Source organism: Pelodiscus sinensis, chromosome 9 (genome assembly GCF_052426305.1).
Source record: "Pelodiscus sinensis isolate ZL-2025 chromosome 9, ASM5242630v1, whole genome shotgun sequence".
In the NCBI taxonomy this organism is placed as follows: Eukaryota; Metazoa; Chordata; order Testudines; family Trionychidae; genus Pelodiscus; species Pelodiscus sinensis.
In genome coordinates this window covers 14,242,274-14,263,388 of record NC_143060.1, presented here as the reverse complement: position 1 = coordinate 14,263,388, position 21,115 = coordinate 14,242,274, and the positions used below count along the sequence as shown (strand labels likewise).

Genomic DNA, 21,115 nt, shown 5'->3' with positions numbered 1-21,115 from the left:
AGGGTTGCCAGGTGTCCAGCATTCTACCAGACAGTCTGGTTTTTGCACCCTCTGTCCGGTAAAAAAAAAAATCAGGAAAAAAATCAGGAAAAATCCTGGGCAATGTTTTTCTGTTTTTCTGACTGTGTGCCAGAAGGAAGCTTGGTGGGGGCAGGGGGAGTGGCTGGGAGGCGAGGCCGCAATCAGAGCTGGGAGCCTGTGGCTGCATGCAGAAGCCAAGAAGGGGCGGGGGGAATGGCTGAGAGGCGGGGCGCAATTGGCACTGGGAGCCCTCAGCTGATTGCGTCCGAGGAGGAGAAGCAGCCCTGCCCCTGCGCGCTGTTCAAGCACCTTGTGGTACCATAGTCCAGGAGAGAAGCCCGCGGGTGCTTTGGAGTTGCGTTTAGGCGCCTTCCGTGGGCTCTCAGCCAAAACTGACTAGGGAGGAATTTCTGCTTTTTCCCACTGGGACACCCAAAGACCTGGTTATGGGGGTGTCACCTTCCTACCAATGGTCGCCCCCCCCCATTGTGTTGCCCTGGGGTCTGCCTCTCTGCTTTGGGTAGCAGGCTCTGCTGCCTCCCCCTTTGTTCCCCGCTTGGTGGCTCTTGGTAGTAGCCACACAGGACGTGGGGTTTTTTTTTTTTTGGCTCAACAAATTCTTAGCCTACATGTTCGGTATTTTAGGAGACCATCTAGCAACCCTATTTTTTCCCCAAAAGGCTGTTTGAGAAATTGCTATCAGCTAGCACAGTAACCTACTGTCTACTAAGCATAGTAAGGCAAGAGAATGCATCCTAGTTTTATTGATCACTAAGCTACTCTATACCAGGATCCAGGATTTTAAAGGCTCTATAAGGGTATGCATATGGGTTAACTAAACAAAGGCCACAAAGTCTTTCATGAGCAGTTCATTCCTAAACATCCTGTAACTGCATAACAAGGCCTATTTCTACTGTGAGCTTATATAGACCCTACCCTGAAAATCATATGCTAGAAAGCCAGGCTGCTGCGTGGGATTGGCCTTTTATACCCTCTTTCTGGGCTTAGTTAGAGTCAGCTGTGTGCTGGGAAGTGGTCTCTCTCCATATATTAGTGGCATTACAAGCTCCCTGCTTCTCCCTTTTCATGCCTGCTGTTTCAAGAGAAAGTTGCACGGAGCTCTCAGATGAAGGCTTCTCAGGAAGGTAGCCAAACAGACTGGTAGTTTACAATAGGACTTATTGGAAAAAAAACTTGTTTGTTGCTGTGTCTGAGGTGAACAAATGAAACTTTGGTTTACTCTATCAGTGAGAAAGTCTCCTGATGTGTACTATGTCAAAAGGCTAAGGCAAGGCAGGTGACCATTGTGTTAATCACTCCTGGTGATTACGGATGAGAAAGCTGGTCCTCTGGCTAATCTTTCCCCACCCCAACTGAAAGTCAGGAGCTGTTGTATCTACTCTGCTCTAACTGCCTCTGTGATCTAGTTTGCTGTTGTAGCTATGTTGGTCCCAGGATATTTGAGCTGGTGAGTGAGGTAATATCTTCTATTAGATGTATTCCTGCTGATGAAAGACTTTATTCTACACAGAGCTCCTCCTCAGCTCTGTAGCTTGAAACTTGTCTCTTTCACACCCTGCTTCCCCCTCCCCCCCCCCCCCCAGCTGAAGATGGTCCAATAAAGATTATCTCGTCTACCTTATCTTTGTGATCTGGGGCAAGTCCGATCAAGCTGCTGTGGATCTAGTTTGTCTGCAAAACATGTGGAACATGCCCTCACCCTCTACTGGGAGGCTTACTTCATAGACGCTCTTTCAGGCTGTCTGAAGAGCACTGCAATAAAATACCTGTAGCAGGGGCCATGGCTGCAGGGCTCAATTGCTGTGTAGACATTCAGGCTTGGAGAAGAGCCAGGGGCTCTGCTCTCAAATGAGCAGTTTCCAGTCTCGTCTGCTTTAATCTGGTGCTCCTGGGAATACTGCTTTTTTTTTTTTTTAATCAATGCTAGTCCAAGTGACTGCAGTGTCTCTCTGCTTAGCATCAGGCCCTGACCAAATAGCGGACTATTTGGCTGCTCCCCTTACCTTGTTTCATAAGCTCCTGAGAGATCCTAACCTACCTAGCTGCATCCAATCCCCATGTCAAACAGCCTCTCAGCTGGTCAGTGCCCTCTCCTGACCCTCCTTTTGAGCCACGAATCCTAGGCAGCTCTGTCCCAGAGTTCTGCATCCAATCTGCAGCTCCCAGGGATGCCCTGGCTAGGTGGGCTGCCGGTTCAGAAGGTGCCAAATAGTTGGTATAGTTTTCTTTGTGGTTATGCCAGGTTTCTATCCTATATCGGACAGGGAGTTGGTATTTACAACCATCACTAAGAGGGTGCAGCACAAGGGAGAGGGTAAAAGCTTGTCCCTTAAAAGGAGAAGAAGGATAGGAAACCATTTTAAGGCAGGCAGTGTTACCTAGGGACCACAGCAGTGGACTGTGATTTAGGAGAGATGGGTTCTGGTCCTGGCTCTGCTACTGGCTCACCCTGGAAAAGTCATTTTGCTTCTCTGTGCCTCGGTTTCCATGCCTGTAAAAACTGGGGACTAATGGTACTGATCTCCTAACAAAAGGCATTGCATGAGAGCAGGAATTAATGCTCAGATATTCCAGTGTTGAGAAGTCCTGCAGTTATCATTATTGTTGGGATGTTGGTGGCTCCTAGTAACCAAAGGAGTCTGGGTATTGTGTTCATTTCCTTTGGCATTGGTTGCATAACTCAGTTAGACCATTGCAAATCCCATCCAATAGAAACATGAATTGAATGTTGACTGAGCTGGGATTCTTTTCTTGACTTCTATTTGCAACTCACTTGGGCTATGTCTACAGTGGCGGCATCTTGCACAAGAACATCTTGCACGAGGATTCTTGTGCAAGAAGTCGTGTGCAAGATCACGTCCACACTGCCATGTGTGAGATGTGCTTTTGTGCCAGAGTGCCCATGGCAGTGTGAACAAAAAACAGGAATGTGTAGCACTTTAAAGACTAACAAGATGGTTTAATAGGTGATGAGCTTTTGTAGGCCAGACCCACTTCCTCAGATCTACCACTATTCTACATGGCAGTGTGGACGCTCTCTTGTGCAAGAAAGCTCCAATGGCCATTTTAGCCATAGGGCTTTCTTGCACAAGAAACCCCTGCTGAGCAGCCACACTGCCCTCTTGCGCAAGAGCTCCTGTGCAAGAGGGCTTACACCTGTTAAAAAGAGTGTAGCTCTTGTGGAAGAAGCCCTCTCTTACCACGCCATATTGTAAATCTTCTTGTGCAAGAGGGGGTGGGCAGTGCGGACGCTTTCTGGAAGAACCGCCCTTCTTGCATGATAACCCGCCAGTATAGACATAGCCTTGGAATGCTAGTTACTGGGCCTGGTGCCTATCTACCATGGCTATGGGTACCACCAAAATGGCAAAGTGAGGAAAGAGAATCTGCCTTCTGAGACCCTAGGAAAATCACATCTGCCTTAGAACATGTTACCAGTCTATTCAGAGCACTCCCGCCATAGTATGAGTATTTACAGGACATAGTAATGCATTAGTCTACCTTACCCATGGAAAGTACAATCCCACAGAATGGATTGGAAAACTGTGGCCCAGAAGTCCAGGTCCAAAACTGAGAATTTCCATGGCCAAGTCTTTGCTAACTTCCTTTGCCCTGTTTGTGTAAATCCCCTTGATGGCACTGAAAATCTTATTCTAGATCAGGCTCAAGATGCAGAGTTTTGAATTACTTTGGGTTGAATTTAGCAGCAACTTCTACAGCCTGTTCCAGGGAAGTGTAGCTCTCCAAAGCTCCTTGGCCTGTCTTATGTAACACTAGGTAGAATTTCACCTCCTGTTTCTCTGCGGGAAAGCTAGAAAGCAGTGCAGCTTTCTTACAGACTGGGGGGTTGATGTGGTTTCACTTGTGCAATCTCTGTTGTTTCCTGTTCCCACCAGGCAGATTTGAACCAGGGAAGTTTAGTGCAGGAGCCTCTACAACTTGAGCTATAGTGTCAGCTGGCTCTCATCTTAGGCTATAGAGCTCCCTTGTTCTTATCACTCACTGTAAGTAGTCTAAGTGCCACTGTATGGGACAGGGAACCACACAAGGGCTATGTCTATATTGCACCTTTTTGCGCAAGAAGATATGCAAATGAGGTGTGGTGATGAATATCGCTGTGCCTCATTTGCATAACTAATGAGCCACCAATTTTGCACAAAAACCTCCTCTTGCACAAGAGCTGTTCTGCTGCTTATTTTCTTGCACAAGAATGTGCAATGTAGACGTAGCCTAGGTGTGTGGGTTACACCACCATGTTGAAAAGATGTGACACAGGAGCACTGGTAAGAAAGTGATCTTGATTATTGGACCCAGCTACACAAGTCATTGCTACTGAAGAGTATAGATCTATTTGATGTCCTGGGTCAGTGTCTACTGAATCCAGTGACTGCTGTGAAACAGTTTTCTTAAGGCTGAATACAAAATGCATAGGGTTCTGACTACATGCATGAATTAACTCACAACTGCTCACTTACAATCTTCCAGAAAAACTAAAATACAAAGAGTGATCAAGTTATGGAAGGGGCTCGCATAAGCCATAAAATTTGGATCTAAACTTCCCCAAAGGTTGTGGATCTGTGGCTCCAGGGATTTAAAGGCTCGTGGTGCTTTAAAGCAAGACAACCAGACCTCCACTTATTCATTTCATGCTGTCAGAATCTATGCAGGAGACCTACTGCCTTGTGATTGCTGATTTAAGTTCATTTCTCTGATTTACAGTTTCCTGATTTGCAGGTTGTTAAAATACTTATAAAACAGGCTGGTCTGGAAAATGTTCTGAAATAATTATGTTGATGACTAAAAATCAGCCAGAAAGGGCCTTAATTCATAGCAGCTTATACAATAAGGCAGATTTAGGGGAGAGCTTTTATTCTCAACTCCTATTTTTAATACATTTCGTTCATGTTCATATCCTGTGCTGCAAGCCCCCAATGTGAATGAGTTTATATGGGGCTAAACTAGCTCTAATCCTACTCTCAGGAACCGGTTGACTCCTTTGGAAAGGCTTTCTAGGGCAAATAAATTCTTCTAGCTGAAGGTTAGTGTTGCGTTTATGTTCTGGATGTTTATGTGGGGAATTAATAAAGCAGGGTGGGTTTTTTCCCTTTTTAAGAGACATGGGGGATTCTTGGAGTTTTGAGGGGTTAAAGTTGAAGCTAAAAGTCGGTGGAGTGAAAAATGTAGCCTCTAAGGCAGTAAGGGGAAACCTGGGCTAGTGAGTGGTCCTCCTTCATCTCAGTGGGCCACAAGATTGTCATAACCAAGAGAGTCTCCTGGGATAAGGTACTGTTGTGAATTGTGCTTGTGAACCTAGAATCTGTGGGATATGCTGATGGAACCATAGCAACACTTTGACTGGATGCAGAAGGAGCACACGGCTCTCATAATGTTGTATGCAATCAGCACACACCTCATTTCCCGGGCCTTTGCTTTAAATGAATGTCAATTTTGTAATACAGATAGAAAAAAATGTACACCAATGAAAACCAGCAGAATCTTGCAATCCTGTGTGGGCAACAGTAAACAAAATGTCTCATGGGCCACACGTAGAACCCCAATGAGCTGCATGTAGCTCTTGGACCTCATTTTGTCCACTACTGCTCTAAAGTCAGTGTCCAGCCCAGTTACTTGCTACAAATAAAGATCCTATTTGAGTGTGTACATAAAGATGTGCATATTTTAAGCAAGCAAGCAAGAGCTAGGATTCAGAAAGTGAGTGAAACACATCCTCAACAACTGTGATAATAGACTTTTTTGTTGGTGCTGCAGGGAAAACTGATATGTGGGTAAGGCTGAATATTTGGGAGTTGTAAAATGTGTTGCCAAAGCTAGCATAATGAGATGTTTCAGGTGTCTCTAATTTCAACAGTCCCATGCAGCACTGGAAACCTAGCACAACATGATAGAGCAAGTGTAGGAAAACCAGAAACTGACACTAATCATTGCGTAATGTCAGAAACTCAAGTATGATCAACTCTTGTGATCTTATTACAAGTCTTGTGATATTCAGTGCTTTTTCTTAAAGTTCCAGCTCCTGAGGTCATGTGACAATGGCTCATGGCTTTCATGTAAAGTTCCTGCAGATAAAAGCTTAGAAATGTGATATCAAAAGGGTCTAATACTTGAAGAAAAATAAATACCTGAAACCTGTTTTAAAATCTCATGATTCTGAAGCACCCAAATGTGAGATTTTTAGAATGCTTGAGATTAGCATCACTGGAAATCTCCTCCCATGTGTCTAGTAGTTGTGCATCTGTGCAGATGTGAGCAATGATGGGGATATTCATGTCAACTGGTTGCAGGTGTTCCCACCAGTGCTGTCCAAAGCAGCTTTTATCAGGGAGGGTAGTGGGTCCAACTGGGGAGGGACTGCTTGCCATGTAGTAGATTTGCCTGTGTAGCACTACTTGAGAGAGGATATATAGCCTGTATTGTAATGTAGCAGAACCAGTCAGCTTACATCAGATCTTTCCCAGGGTGGTATATCAATGTAATTCTCTAATCAGAGGCAGAAGCTGCCCACAAGCATAGGACTGACCGCTGGAGAACCTCTTCTTAATGATGCTCAAATATTATGCCTTGCACTCTCCCCCTTGCAGCCACCGATACAGTGGTACCCTCCTGCCCCTTCCTCTAGCTGATCCCCTCCTGACTAGATCCTGCAGACCGTATTTTAAAAACAAATCGTAAATCACTGGCAGAACTGGTATCCTCTTTGCCCTCACAAGGATCGCCCCTTCCCCGCCCCGTGTGCATCTTGTCGATTTAGTCTGCAGGCTCTTCTGGGCTGGGGCATCTCTCACTATGTCCAGGGCCAGGCACAATGGGCCCCCATTCTGGATGGTTCCTAGACCCTACGATGTTATCCATGACCAATTGCCTAAGCATCCTAGAGTGAGAATCCAAAGAAACCTCTTCAAACACTACATTTTCCTTGCAAAGATAATGAAACAAGGAAACCAAGATCTGGATGTCCTCCCGGAAGATCTCACAATGACTCAGTGTTGATAATATACCCAGCTTTCAAAATGCTGCAGAAAGGATCACTGTCCTAGTCCACAGCTAGGGCCATGTCACCACCCCTCTCACCACCTCTCTCCGCTGGTACGTCCCCTTCTCTATCGCCTCAAGTTACTTTGTCTTTGGTTTCCGGGCCCTTCAAGGCCTTCCCCACTCAACCTATCCCTTCTCATTCAGCAGCATAATCCTTAACCTAAAGTACCGGAATGCCACTAAAATGCTAAGTAGGTGTGGGGTTGCCATGTTCCTTTGCTGACTGTGCTGGTGTAATACCCACAAACCCATCCTCTGCAGGCAGAAGAGAACCTGGGCCCCCTGGAACTTAATTGCATGAGCCTCTACTGCATGAGCTGAAAGCCAGCTGGCTGTTAGCGAAGGCTGTAGAGGAGACTCATTATTTGCCCTGCGAGTGGCCTCAGTGCCACTAGATGGGACAGCACACCACAGCCAGAATGGGTTACACTGGCTGCAGTTGCTTGCTTTGGGGAGCTGAGCCCCAGCATGCTGCTCACTGTGTGTGTGTGTGTGTGTGTGTGTGTGTGTGTGTGTGTGTGTGTGTGTGTCCCCTCATCCTGCGGATGCTCAGGGACAACACTGCCAGGGGACCAAGCCCCCTTCTAGTCTAACTACAACATTCCTGTTGCTTAGTAGTACTGGAAGGGCATTGCCACTGAACTACCCCATCGTTCCTGCACTGACTCCTGCTCGTGACTGGGCCAGGTTGGCAGCCATGTGTTAAACATTCCAAGAGGCACCCTTGTGCTTTCTCCAGGAGGAGCTCCCTGTAATTTTCCACCAAGCTACCTTATTCTCCTCCTAAACGTCTCTTCTTAAAACTCTTCCTTGCCACAATGCCTATGAAACTGACAACAGGTTGCTGGTGCATGGAGACCACTGTCTGTCATGCTGCCCAAGAGCATTTCCTTGCTTTTTTGTGCCATGCCTCCCCACCTGTCTGTATCCATCTAGGTCTTGTCTTATACTTGGCTTGTGAGCTCCTGGAGGCAGGGAGTGTGTGTTGGCAAGATGCTTAGCTCAGCAAACTCCTTATCTATCACACGAGTGCCTGGGCACTGTGACATTACTTTGGTTCTGTGGATTATTTGTAAGACACCGTCCCTGTCCCAAGCAGCTTGCAGTCAAAGGCCACTTTGCTAACATTGTAAACAACCTGAAAGACAATGAACAAAATCTTGCCTTGATCTGTAGCCCGTTGGGCCTGTATGTAAGTCAGACCTACAACTGCAGATGGTAAGATGTTCCTAGAAATGTAGATGGAAAGTTTCCCCTCTCGCTCTGGTCCTGAAAGCTGACACAGGTTTAAGTGGGTTTCCAAATGCTTTCAATCCCCTGCAGAAACCTGGGGCTCCCCATCCATCCTCCCGAGGGTGCCTGGATCTCATGGAAATAATCTTGCATGCTTGTGGTAGCTTCAAAAGCCATGGACAGCTACTGCAGGAGTCTTTCCACTCTGCCAAAGGAGGAGGTGTAGCTGGGCTCAGCTGAAGCCAATTAGTGTGAGTAAAGTAACTGGGCCCAGAGAGCTCTGTCTGCCAGCACTAGCTGATGTCCAGAGCTGTCATGGTGACTTTAAACAAGCTGGCCAGCCACCTTCCATGGTTCCCTCTCCCCCTCCTTCTGTTAGGAATCTTTCTTGCCAAAACTCTCCTGAGCACTGTTTCATTCCATTACTCCTGGTCCTCCCCCACTTGGGGCACATGATACAGTAATGTATGAACATGCCCTTCAAAGAGCTCCTGCAGCAAGCTACTGCTGTATATACCCTTCCTAATAAATGTAAAGGTCATGCACAGCCAGACTATTTTAGGTTTCTGGCTGTCATAGCTATCCTGAAAGATTACAAGTAGTTAAGTTCACTGTACAGCATTGGTATAATTCACTGGATCAAATATACTGTGTGGCTTATTTGAGATGGAAATTATTTTTCGACCTTTAGCAAGGTATTCCATATAAAGACTCTAATAAGGCCTTGAAGTGGGCTGTAGATGGCCTACAAGACTGTCTGTTGAGCCAAGTAGAGATTGTGTAGCCTGAATACAATTGGGGGAGAAGAGGATTCAGGTACCTGTATGATCCAGATTATATAAATATCTACATATATAGATGCAAACATGGCACTGCAAGATGTGTGTTCTAGACAATGATAGAGAGACATTTATTGGGGGTTGGATTGATCCCTCCAGTCCTTGCTTGGCTCAGACTGTGATTGCAGCCAGAGTGAGGAGAAAGGGGATTGATCACCTGTCATACCCCAGCCACACAAGTAAGCGAGCAAGCAGTGGATGGAAGGAAAGGGAAGCTGTAGGCACCCAGGTTCTAGCCTCCTATGTTCCAGGCAGATCACCTGCTCCTCAAAGGACTGCCAAAATGTACTATCTTTGCAGTAAGCAGGAAGTTTGAGTGACTCCCAGTTGACTCCCGGGTCTGCCCAGGGTGTGGTGCAGCTGCATGCTGCTGTTTCTTGGGACAGGGTTACCCTATAGTCTAGCCATTAAATGGCTTGTAAAGCATTTGGATGCAAGTGCCTTGTTTCACACACAAGTGCAATCTACAAAGCTGCCCATGTCTTGCTGGCTGCTGAGGCACATTAGTGCTGTTGTGTCCAGTTAGGCTGTTGAGCCTCGAGGAAATCATCCAGATGCCTAAAATGGAAGGAGTTAGCCAACCAGCTCCATAATCTGAAGGGATAGCGCCAGCAGCATGTAGGAGCATCTTGCCCAATTCAGATATGGCCAAAACCAACTGAAATAAAGCATTCTTGAGATTTTTGGCCCCAAATGGTAGATTTCTTCCAAGAGCAGGTTTTAAGAGGACCACCATCGTGTGTGTTGGAAATCTCAATGAGAGAGCTGCATGAGTTACAGCACCATCGGCACCAAACCCTGGCTCTGATACAGTTCCCTGCCTCAAACCTAAAATCTAAATTAGAACACTGCTTAGAACTTCAATAGCAATGGGGAAACGGGTCAACAAGAGGCAGTCAGCAAGAATAACACTACCTCGACCATGCAGAAGTCTGACCCCCCTGTTTTCATTCCATTTCAGTAGCAGCAACCTCATGCCACCATCTGCTGAATTATGTACTAACTCAAACCTCATTGCTGCCTTCTTAAAGAATTACTCCCAAGCAGGATGTAGGACAGATGGGGCTGACATTTTTTTAAAGCCATTTCCACTTCATTAGCAGTTATTAAAATGTGAATGTTGATTTTTGACTTCCTCTCCTTTACTTTGATTATTACTGTTTATTCAAAAGCAAACTGGAAAGATGTAATTTATTGCCCCCTTTTAAAATATATTAACCTTCTCTTAAAGGTTCTGGTTCATGCCCACAAAATGTAGTAGAATCTGAATTAAAGCTGAAAGCCTGTCGTGAAATCTGAACACACACCTCTGTGCAATGTAGAAGTACATAGGAGTTGGTAAGATCACCCATTGAATGACAGCCCAGTGAAACTGACTATAACTGGTGATGGAAGCACCTCTAAAGGTTTAGCCGTTTAGTCAAGCACCCAAAGAACCAAGCCAATGTAATTATTCAAAACTTCATGATGGGTTTACTTGGGAGGTTTCCATTACTGCCTGCTTTTTGGTTTTATACTGGAAAACAGATGTTCTTGGCACTCTTGCTTTACTGGCCGGAACCAGGAAGTGTAGAGGGGCATGAAAATAAGAAACCTGTTTTTTAAATTGTATATGAACATTTTTGAACCTCCAGGGTTGAGGTCTGAGTTTTGGGCAAGTATTCAAATCCACTCTTGATACCTAAATCAGGTCACACCTCCCTATGCACAATATGGTAAGCGAAGGCTAGTGTTTCAGTCTTAATTCTCAATTCCCTTGTGTGGGTTCTTAGCCAAACTTTTAACTGTTTCACTGTGAGAATCATCCATGGCCTCTCATAGCAGATCACTGGAGGGTTCTTTTTTAGTCTTCCGTTTCCACTGGACAGCTGAATCAGCAGTAACAACCTTCCAGGTATGCTGGGCAACATTAGACATCATGTCCCAAAGCTCTGTTAATTAAGCAAGGCGTAACTATTTCATGTTCAGGAGTTTAGTTAACAACTTAAGCTGCAAACTACTGAACTGTAGTATTAAAGTCTGAAATAATGGCCTGTAGCCATTTTAGCTTGAACAGCCATCTCGTCAGTTTACAGACTAAACTTAGTCAGGACTTGGACAGGAGATTTCAAAGGAAATGGTATAGAAAATGGATGGATTCAGCTGGTGAGTCTGTGCTTGAAATCTAGCACACTGTCAGTTGTTCATAAAGGTCTCAGTAAGGGTCAGGTACCCTGGCGATCTTTCATAGTGTTTTTTCAGAGTTCTATATCTTCATTTCCCTCTTAATCACACCTTACTTACTTTTTGGGTGATGAAGCTGGTGTGAAAGGGCTGAGGCATTTCCAAAGATAACTGCCAAAGACTGTCATCCTTGTTCTATTCCATGAGCATATCCACTGGGCTGAAGGATGTTTAAATGTAATAAGTTTAATAAGGACAAATGCAAAGTACACCACTTAAAGGAACAATCAGTTTCACACATACAGAATGGGAAGTGACTTTGTAGGAAAGAGTATTGCAGAAAGGGATCTGTGGCACCAAAAAAAGCAAACATAATTCTGGGATGCATTAATAGGAAAGTTTTGAGCAAGGTAGGAGAGTGGAGAAATTGGAGAGGGTCCAAAGAAGAGCAACAAGAATGATTAAACGTCTAGAGAACATGACCTATGAAGGAAGGCTGAAAGAATTGGGTTTGTTTAGTTTGGAAAATAGACGATTGAGGGGGGGACAGGATAGCAGTTTTCAAGTATCTAAAAGGGTGTCATAAGGAGGAGGGAGAAAACTTGTTCATCTTGGCCTCTGAGGATAGAACAAGAAGCAATGGGCTGAAACTGCAGCAAGGGAGGTTTAGATTGGATGTTAGGAAAATGTTCCTAACTGTCAGGGTGGTCAAACACTGGAATAAATTGCCCAGGGAGGTTGTAGAATCTCCATCTCTGAAGATATTTAAGAGTAGGTTAGATAAATGTCTATCAGGGATGGTCTAGACAGTATCTGGTCCTGCCATGAGGGCAGGGGACTGGACTCGATGACCTCTCAAGGTCCCTTCCAGTCCTAGCAATCTTTGATTCTATGATTTTGTATGGTTCCATCCATTTCTATCCAAATTATTAATTCAATTGACTGAGGAGCAACACTGAACTTCTGCAATGACCTGTTTGTGTGCCAGTGTTGAAGGATTTCTTAAAATGGCGAAGTACAGACTATATGGCTGTGTCTACACTGGGCCAGTTATTCTGGAAAATCAGCTGCTTTTCCGGAATAAGCTGCGAGCTGTCTACACTGCCCCTTGAATTTCCAGAAAAGCAACGACGCTCTACTGTACAAAATCAGCCGCTATTCCGGAAAAGCTACGCTGCTCCCGCTCGGGCATAAGTCCTTATTCCGGAACACTGTTCCGGAAAAGGGCCAGTGTAGACAGCCCAGTAGTCTTTTCCGGAAAAAAGCCCCGATCGCAAAAATGACGATTGGGGCTCTTTTCCGGAAAAGCGCGTCTACATTGGCCACAGATGCTTTTCCGGAAAAAGGGCTTTTCTGGAAAAGCAGCCTGCCAATGTAGACGCTCTTTTTCCGGAAATACTTATAACAAAAACTATTCTGTTTTAAGCATTTCTGGAAATTCATGCCAGTGTAGACACAGCCTATGTGTATTTTGCCTCTAACCACCACGGTATCCCCGGGCTGGGACATTACATCCCAGCTGAGAATTCAAAGGAAACATGGTAAGAATGACAAGCTATGGCTACAAGTTAAGCTGATAGCTGCAAGAAGCCAATCAGTTGCAATGATCTGAGCATACAGCTAGTGTGTGGAAAAACAGGCTGTTGTACTGCCATACTACTGCGTGGATTTTCAATGGTTAGGGGAGGGATAGAGCCTGGTGGGGCTTAGGGTTTTAAAGCAATACACCTCTACTCCCTGAGTTAAGAGAACCCAGCTCTAGCAGCAAGTGTAGAGTAGACTTCTCATCTTGTATGTGGGCCAGCCACCATGAAACCGGGACCACGTACCACACTAAGTGGGTATGGTACCTTCATTGTGGCTGCTTCATGTTCCCCTCCTGCTGTTTCACCATCTGTCTGGTGGATAAAACTTTGGGGCAGGAAATTCTCCAGCAGAATCGGTGTGGTGGTGGTGGTGAACTGCTTCTGAAAACCCACGCCTACACGATCTCAAAGAGATCCATATTCCATCCTCCTCTCCAATATCTACACGATGCCACTGGGGAGTGTGGAACGTGACATGCTGATGATACTCAACAATATCCCAGTCTCAGATGAGACAACGGCTACCACCACTAACCTCTCAGAGTGCCCTCAGGACATCAATTCTTCACCCAGGCAAAACTGAAGAGATTCTGGTCAGAAAGAGGAATCACTTCCAAGAAGAGACTGAGACCTTCTCTACCTTCTATGGAAGGTGCATAAATCCCATTCATCAAAGATGTGATGCTTTGGGGTCTAGTTGAGCCACTTGCTAAGACTAGATGTCCAGGTAGCAGCAAGTAGGTCCTGTAGTATCCTAGAAACTAACAAAAATATACAGTTAGCAGCAGTCTCCAAAAATTGCCTTTTTTCATCTCTCACTTGCTAAGAAACTTTGTCCCTTCCTCCTGGACAAGGATCCAGTCAACGTGATCCATGCAATAGTCACCTCCATGCTGGATTATTCTAGTTCATTGTATCTGAAGCAGAATGTGACTCTGATGCCCAAGCTCCAGCTGGTACAGAATAATGTACTTCTCCTTCTCCGTGGCTGGTGCAGGCATAGCAGACTCACGTGCATCTGCTCCCAATCAGCTTCTGATGGCCGTTTCAGGGCTTGGTCCCAATTTTCAAAGAAATTACTGGGTAAAAATGAACTTTGACCTTTGAAAATATCACCAAGCCCAGGAAGAAGCATGTAATATTTGGAGTCAAAGCAATTTGCTGAGGGGATCCAGCTGGAGGACGGTTTTCCAGGGAGTTGGGAAAGTCTGACTCTCTTTAGGAAACACTGCAAAGCATTCCACTTTAAGAAAGTGTTCCCACCAGAAGTGGCACTTGCCATCAAAAGAAAGATGTTCTAGAGATGCCATGAAGTCCCCTAGGGGCTGTTGATCTTATGTGGAAGGCACTCCACTGTTATAGGGAGGGGTAGCAGTATTAAACCCTAAGATAGACAGGAACAGTCTGTGCACCTTCCAGTACAGTAGGTTTTGCACAGTGTTTAGGGTTTCAAGGCATTATTGTAATGGAGATAATGAACAATACAAATTGCATAGACCTCCCAGTTCAGTAGGCCATATTCACTGCTAGGGTAATAAATAGAGGGAGGCAGATCGGTAATAGTGACTGACTTCCTTAAATGATCTTTCGTGGAATTAATTAGATTCCCTAAAATTCAGTAATTTCTGGGCTAGAACCTTCCCTTTAAAACATACCATGAAGTCCTCAGAAGCCACTATTGGGGGTAAAAACAAAGACATTGATGGTGAGGGGTCTGATATTCTCCCACTGCACATGGTGCCTCCCTCCTCCTGGAGCTGGCCAAAAACTGGGAACACTTGGACAAACTGTTTCTCCAGGATTGCCCCCTTTTCATGTCTCTTTGAAAGTCTACATCACTTTTGAAGCTGATCAAAGAAACAGGATGGTTGGTTTTGTGGTTTTGCGGGGGGGTGCAAAACTTGTCATGACAAGTCGCTTCTGTCAGCAGGCAGGGTTTTTTGACATTCCAGTTACACCGCTGAAAATGTCCACCACGTTTACTGCACCTGCACTCTGCGGCAGCCTGGAGTGCAGGGAAGGACGAGTGTGCTGACTTGACTGCCTGCTTTCCAGGAGCTAGGGAGGCTGGTTTTAAGTCCTGGTGAGCGTTCTACTGGAGTCCTCCTGGGAGAGGCTGGGATAAGGCTGCATTGAGTCACCCACCAGCCAGTCACTCCGGCTGTGCTTTTTACTAGTCTTTTTGGTTGCACTGCCAGTGAACTGTCAATTCCCCTTTGCCAGCTCTGCCCATCAAAGCCCCCATGGCCTAGGGCTAGATATCTGTGAGGGTGAAGATGATCAAGCAGATCTTGCATATTTGTCAGTAAAATTTCTCTCCTGTGAGACAAGTCCTGCCCAGAACAGCTTTCTTTATCACTCAGCTATAAACGTTCAGGGGCTATGGAGGCTTTTGAGGAACTCCTACAGAGAGCATAAGAACTGTACAGGAAGTGGCTCTGTGTAATATGAATCTCTGCCATAACTCTTCTAAACCTTTAATACTAAAGTTATCCCAGAGGCATTTACAAGTGATGTGCAAAAGACCAGGCTTATCTGCCCTGAGCTAATTAAACATGGCAAAAATAACACACACACTTTGGCTACCAACTACAGCAGGAGTTACACCACCAGCATAATATCCAAATGCAAAATATTGATGCTTCCCCTCATCCCTCCTCAGCACAGATCCCCTTCCCCCGCTCCCTCTCCTCCCTCCCCCCCATCAAGTCAGCAAAGAACTGTACGTGATGTTTTGCGGGAACATTCTGAGATTTTTTTCAGCTAGGTAGCTCCACAAATCAGTTTTTCCTACAGCAGCCTGGTAGACCTGCAAGTGTGGCAGCCTATTCGATGCAGATGCCTATAAAATTCTCCTCAGAGCTGAAAGACCTGAATTTTTTCACTTCCTCTGTCCAGGTGCGGGTCGGATTTCTCTTGTCCTTCTATGCTGCTTTTCTTCCCTATCCTGAAGCAAGCAGAGTTTTTTGTGGGAGGGACAGTATTAATGAGCAAGTGGCGGTGTCAGAGGTGACTTGTGCATATTTGTCCTCATGGATCCTCAACTAAGATGACACATTCTCTAGGATTCACAGATCCCTGTATTAGGTACAGATTTGTCTGAAGATTTCTGCACGAGACCTAAATAGAACTCTATTACATACAGAGACCTCCAGAGTATGGAATTTTATATTGAGATCCTGTAACCACTTAATTGTTGACCCTCATTTTTACCACATGCACAGGATGAGCTCTTAGATGGCTAATTTTTAAGGATTTCACTACATGCATGTGTATGGAAATTAATTTTCTTAAGAGTAATTTGAAAGGCTGTGTGGGCATTCAGACAGGCATGTTGCCTTGTCTCTGTTCTTAATTATTGCCAGCTTCCTTAATGAGGTGATGTTCTTCTGTTCTGGCTTTATCTCCATTCGGGAGGCACATTTGAAAAAAATCACAGGCGAGCTGTTTAATGTTAACACTGTCATTCATCACTCAGGCCTTTTGCATAACTTGACAGATGTAGCCCATCCCTTGGGATCCCTCCAGCCTTTGGCATGCTGCTTAGTGAAATGTATCTGGCAGTATCAAAGAGGCAACTGAGAATTTGCAGTGTGGAGGAAGCATATAGAATTCTGTAAATCTTCAGGAACTATTCAATAAAATGCATGTGGAATCCAAAGGTAAAAGCAGAGTCTTATAGTCAGAAATTATGGCACTCTTTGGTGGCGAGGCGTTCAGTCCATGATTTGCAGGTGCGATTTTAAAACAGAGTAGGATTCACATTTTATGCAACGTTTTTAAAGTGATCAGAATATACCCAGAAGGCTTCCGGCTGCTAATAAGTGTGCGTGCACGCCCACAATAGCCATTACTGCAAGGGCGGGGAAACTTTTTTGGGTTGGGAGCCACTGACCCACAGAAAAATCAGTTGGGAGCTGCACACCTCATTGATGTGGTCCCCAAATGAGAAGTAGAAAGACACTTGCCACAATCCCCTTACACACCAGAGGGGGCCCAGGCTAGTAGATTTTGTGTGCCCCAGTCCTACGGGTGGAGTGGTGAGGGGGATGGAGCACCAGCGCACTAATGCTGGGGGGGAGGGGTACCGTGAGCCTTGGGAGTCCCTGGGCCTTACGTTCCCAACCCCTGCATTACTGTGCAGGATATTTCTGCTACGTTGGCCTGATTTGTGTCTCGAAAATCCTGTCCATAGCCACTGATGGGGAGAAAGGAACTTGAACCAAAGCACTATCCACCAGGCTGTAAAGAAGCTGATAGAGACGTGCCATGTGGCCGTTGAGCAGAATCTGCTTTAGTACCCTGACCTGTGTAAGTAGACTGAGTTACTCTGAGCTAAGCCTTCCTTGCAGAGGCAGAGTTGCACTCTGTGCAGTGATCATGCTCAAGATCAGGAATCTGGCAGTAGCCCACAGAAGAGGGGGACAGGAGGACAAACTGCACATCCTGTAAATAACCTTCCCATGGGTTCGTTCATTCCCTGGGTTGGAGGAACTCAGCGGGAGGCATGTCTGCGCCAGGGGAGAGCCAGCTCCTCCTGTGCCACATCAGGCACCATTGTTCTGAGCATCCATCAGCTCCATGTGGTATCATGTTGACTTCACCTATTCCATGTGGGTTTGACTCACCTTGGTCTTGCTGCCTGCGTACAAACTGTGCACTGCTCCAACCAATTGGGAAAGGTCCCTCAAAGACCTTTCCAGCAGCAGAAATGTGGCATGTCCGGTGGGCTTACGTTCTATTGCAGATAAGTCTCTCTTTAGGACTGTACTACCACGTTGAACTTGCACTTAATTTATATAATTTCTTCCAATTACCTAGTCACATGCTAAAACAATTACCATACTAGACAGTACTTGGTCCTGCCATGAGGGCAGGGGACTGGACTCGATGACATCCAGTCCTAGTATTCTATGATAAGCTCTTGCTGTGAGAGGAAAGTACGTAGAGAATTAATACTCTGGACTTTGTTCAACAGCTGTTTGACAATAAATGCCCCAATCATTGGCTGGTAGAAATTGGAGTGGCTCGATTCAAGGCAATGGCATGACTGAGAGAGGCTTGTGCCTAAAAGGATTGTGTGGCCTTGATTGGCACCTTTCCTACAGGTTGAAATTCTCTAAACCAGGACACTCTGGTCCAGCAACATCCATGGTCAAGCACAGATGTTGAAGGACCAAACAGTCCCAGTGGAGGGCCAGCAGCAGGGACCCCTGTGGGGCTGGCAGGGCAGCAGGCTGCTCACAGTGAGCTGATGGCAGGGCCGCCCAGCACATGGCTTTGAGGCTGGGAGATCCAGAGTGTGGCTGCCTGGTGGGGCTTGGAGTCATGGTAGCAGTGGCTCAGTGAGGCAGGGAGCTGAGGCTGCCTGGTGGGTCTCAGAGCCTCGGTGCACAGCTGGGCAGGCAGGATCGACAGGGCAGCAGGCTGGCAGCAGGAGGGGAGGTGTCTGGGCCAGGGGGGCTAGTGGCAGGGTGGCCAGAAATGACCTCCCCATGTCCAGCAAAATCCCTCATCCTGGATCAGTCAGCTTCTGAGGGTGCCAGACCAGGGAGGTTCAACCTATAGTAGATGTCCATGTCAATTAACCCTTTTAATTCCCCTCCATTGGGAATGAGGCCTGTTGGTACACAGTGCTGGGTGACTTGTGCAGCTGCAGCTGGTATTGGATCTGTCCAGGGAAGAAACAAGATTTCAGTCTCAAGGCTGTCAATCAAGTAGCCTTCACAAACAAGAGAAGACTATTTTTACAAAAGATCAGCACTTCATTTTTCTCCAGCTGTTTCAATAATCAGGCCATTGACTTACTGATTATGGGGAGCCTGTCAGGACCTGGAGTTTAAGAAGAGCCCCATTCTAATTTAATAATGCATCTTACTAACAGAGCAATATTTCAGCACTACATAATTGCATCAGTATTTTTTCTATATCAGGCCGTTCTGCAATTTTTTTTCCCTATAGCTGTTTGAGATCTCCCTGATCTAAGGATCTTTATATTTGGCTTACCTTTCCTGAGCAGTCCTATGAGTCTAAGAAGTCTAGAGGATTTTAAAATTGCTCATTTACCCCTCCATGATACCTCTTTATAGCAGCTTCCTTGCAATGTAATGGGGAGATCTCTTGCAGATGTGGTTAATCAGAAAGAGATTACTATCACTCTGCAAACACCTGCACTGGAAGCATATCTGGCTTTTATTAGTATAAATTCCTACCGCTGACAAGCTTAGGGAGACAAGGACAGGCAAGAAAACCAAGATTCCCATGCACAGCTGGAGTATTAACTTGAAGTTTTGTTCACATTTATTTTTTTTCTGTAAATGATTTAGCCGTTATTGATCACAATTACCACCAAATAAAAACCAGAATCTACTAGCTTGTTTTGTTGTGTTACATGGCCATAAAATGTGTCTGTGCCGCCTCTTGGAATCTGCACTACTTCCTTGGTCTATTGCACACAGAGCTAGACAGAACAGTAGAGAGACGTGCACTACACATTTTTTAATCTTAGCTTAATAGATCTTCAAAGCTAGATCCAGTATTGGGACTCCATATTACATGTGTTAGACAGAAAATAAGGCCTTGTCTACACTAAAAGGAAGATTGCCACTGCCACAATCAATCTTCCGGAGTTCAGTTTAGCGAGCCTACTTAAGACTCACTAAATTGAACTCAGAGGGCACCCCCTGCTGGTGTCCAATTCTCCTCCTTTTGCAAGGAGTAAGGGAAGCAGACAGGAGCATTTGCTCCCATGGCATCAGCCTCCTGCTATGAAGACAGCACCAAGCTTGGCGTAAGGTAAGCCAACTCCAGCTTTGTATTCTAAGTAGCTGGAGTTGCGTAGCTTAAGACAAGCTGCCAGGTCTAGTGTAGACCTGGACTAAGTTAACTCTTCCATGGACCTGCACTATTCAGGGCTGCTGAAACAATTTGCACAGGGGATTGCTGAGAGCCACTGAACCAAACTGTAAACCCAGTATATAATAGAATCCCCTGCAAGCCAGAGGGTGCGGTACCATTTCAGCACTGCTAGTTCCTGCACTTATCTCTTAATTGTGAAATCCTGAGCAGTGGGGCAGGTGTAAAAGACAGACCCCCAACAGGCAAAATATTTGATCTTATGAAGGAAAAGATGTCAAGAGCATTACGCATGTGTAAAAGGGCAGGGAGAAGTTATGTAATCAAGAGTGCAGCAGGGAAACTCTTCATCCCCTTGGGGCCTGATGGATATGCTGGTTGATCTTTCTAACACCAGAATGGGAATATAATCTGTCCATATACACTATGCACAGGTGTAGATAGCAATGAAGAATCAAACTCAAATTTTTTAAATAAAAGAACTGGCAGTGTAGATTGTTGGGAAATACTGTCAGAAGCCTGAGATGGGGTTGTGCTAAAGATCTTAGGACACTTCGACATCTAGGTTTCCTTGTTTAAGTTCATTCTTGGAGGAGGAGCAAGCACAGAGTGGCAGCTAGGACCCTAGTGCATGGGGCCTGCAGCAGAGTCCCTGAAGTGCAGGGCAGCAGCCAGGATCCGTGTGCTAGGCCAAGAGACCAGGGGTGCTGTAGCACCCTCTACTCCCCTAGTTCCCGTGAGCTATGGGAGCACGTGTCCTTCTTGGGCAGTAATGGAGATATTTCAAGAGATAGCCGGGAGAGTTGAAATTTATTGTGAAACATTGATGTCCTAAGGTATTATGTTTCCAAACTCCGGACATCTAATGCTGTACAAAAAATGCCAAGTGTTCTTTGCCGGAAATGTGCAACTCTGAGATTTTACAGGGTTTTTTATTTTACCTCAGCAAAAACTTTTTACTGAAAACAATAATTCCTGCTTCCTTAAAATTGCCAATTGCCAGGGCCTGATTCTTCAGAGCTTTATGTAGCCACTGACAGAAGTGCAATATTAGTGTGGAATCTATCAAATCAGAATTCTCCACTTCTTTACACCAGGGAACAACGTAACCCTCCTTGACAATGGTGTAAATGTCAGGACAGTGGAGAATCAGGCCCATGCAGCCAGAAAGATTAAGGAGAGAAATTATAAAGTAGAAAGCGGGAAGATGAAATACTGAAGCACGTTGGTTCTTCATTATGCCTTCCTGGGTGGGGAGGGTTAGAACATACACTGCTGCAGCTTCAGGGATTTGGGAACTGTTCGTTTCTCCATTTTAACCTTGAGGCTTGTTGCTTTATTTCA

At 45.5% G+C, this 21,115-nt stretch overlaps 1 long non-coding RNA gene across 1 annotated transcript in view; it reads left to right on the top strand.

Annotated features, from left to right (window-relative positions):
• The first annotated feature begins 258 nt into the window (after positions 1–258).
• LOC142830548 (uncharacterized) overlaps positions 259–21,115 on the top strand; it is a 48,605-nt gene continuing 27,748 nt past the window's right edge. Inside the window, exon 1 of the long non-coding RNA XR_012905866.2 lies at positions 259–1,166. This is a non-coding gene — a long non-coding RNA (uncharacterized LOC142830548). The remainder of the gene's footprint in view (positions 1,167–21,115) is intronic.